Source organism: Capsicum annuum, unplaced genomic scaffold (genome assembly GCF_002878395.1).
Source record: "Capsicum annuum cultivar UCD-10X-F1 unplaced genomic scaffold, UCD10Xv1.1 ctg26699, whole genome shotgun sequence".
In the NCBI taxonomy this organism is placed as follows: Eukaryota; Viridiplantae; Streptophyta; class Magnoliopsida; order Solanales; family Solanaceae; genus Capsicum; species Capsicum annuum.
Genome location: NW_025833005.1, coordinates 1 through 1,598, shown reverse-complemented (window position 1 = coordinate 1,598; position 1,598 = coordinate 1). Strand labels below are relative to the sequence as shown.

The following is a 1,598-nucleotide window of genomic DNA, read 5'->3' as shown; positions in this document are numbered from 1 at the left end:
TGGCTGTCTTCAGCTGACAAATTGAAAGATATTTATTGTAGTTTTCTCTAACATCAATTATTTGTTATCTCTCTATTTCTTCTTCCACACAAATTTTCAGGCTTTTGTTTTCCAAGCTAATAGTTTTTTGGTTGCATCAGTTTTTTCATCAAGTGATAAGGTTAGTCTCTAATAAACTTTAAAAGTTTGTTTAATTTTGATAAGATCTTTAGAAAAATTTGGTAAAATATACACAGAAAACAACTAACTTATTTATAGCTGTACATTTTTGTTACTTTATTCTCCTGATAAACTTTTTATCTATATTTTATACATCAGATCCTACGAATTAGATAGGAAAGGAACTTACGCTCATGGAAAATGAAGGAGAAAGAGAGAAAGGGGAAGCAAACAACTTTATGGTATGTCATATTGACTCCATGTCTAAATAAGTGGCATTTTCAGTTTGGGCACACGTGCACCCCTTAAGGAGCTATACTTTTTTTTTTTTTCTTTTTTTAGTACTCAAGAAACTATACTCATTTCTAAAATATAAAGATTGTTTTAATAATTTATCGTTAGTAAATACCTTGAAAGAGTTGTAACTTTTTAGTACTTCCTCTGTTACTATTTTCTTGTCTCCTTTTAATGTTGCACAACCCTTAGAAAAGCCTTAAATAGAAGGTAATCTAACTAAATTATCCTGATTTATTACTCATATTTATTTAATGCTTCTTTTTTTTTGAACTATATTAATATATATCCATATTTATTACTGCAGGTAAAAGTAGACTCAAACAACTAATTATATCTTGCTTTTGTGAAATGACACGTATTAGGACGATAACTAATTGAGAATGGAGGGCTCACCACAATAACAGTTGTCCAACAGGAGTACCAAACCACCTAACGCTGCACAAGGTCACAGGAAAAGACCTCGGAACCTACATCATAAAATGATATAGTATCTAGAGACGGTCAGTACAATGGATACTGATATGCAACCAAAGAAAAGGAATAAATATACATGAACCAAAATGCTTATAAAGTACATGGATGAAATTTATATTTGCCGAAAACCAGTCATAAAACATGTGCTCAACAACTAAAAAGATAATAGAATGCCGGGGTAGGGGACAAGAGACATGAACATGTTCATTTAAAAATTTAATCCTAAACTATGTAGCTCATACCGACCTTCAGGCACCGACGGGCTATAAGGGTCTGGCTTCCCCTGCTAGAAAGACCCCAATTCATATTAACCGCTTGAATCAAGGAAATTTGGCCAAAGACACCAAGACGATAGTCTTCTAAAAATATATTGTGTAAAGAAGACCCTTAACGTCGGCAAATGTGGTTTTCAGTGTTGGTCCCTCGGGACTAAACCTTCTCGATGAGCTACACAATTCCCTTTAAGCTCAACTAAAATATTTTCACATATCATTAACCATGGAGTTTTTCATTAAGGCATTCCCAAATTGGTATCATCATACCAATAGACTTGCAAGTCATTCCAATTATGCCATACTGTATTCATTTAATCATTTAGACTCAAAATTTTATTTAAAAATCCATAACCATAGCCCCAAGGGAGTTTTTGGAACCTCTTAACATTTTTA

The 1,598-nt window shown here is 32.7% G+C and overlaps 1 long non-coding RNA gene across 1 annotated transcript; it reads left to right on the top strand.

Moving 5' to 3' along the window:
- Positions 1-40: 40 nt before the first annotated feature.
- On the top strand, positions 41-1,559 carry LOC124890900. Its single transcript, XR_007049426.1, has 3 exons — positions 41-160; positions 319-401; positions 761-1,559. It is a non-coding gene; the product is annotated as an uncharacterized LOC124890900 (long non-coding RNA).
- Positions 1,560-1,598: the final 39 nt, after the last annotated feature.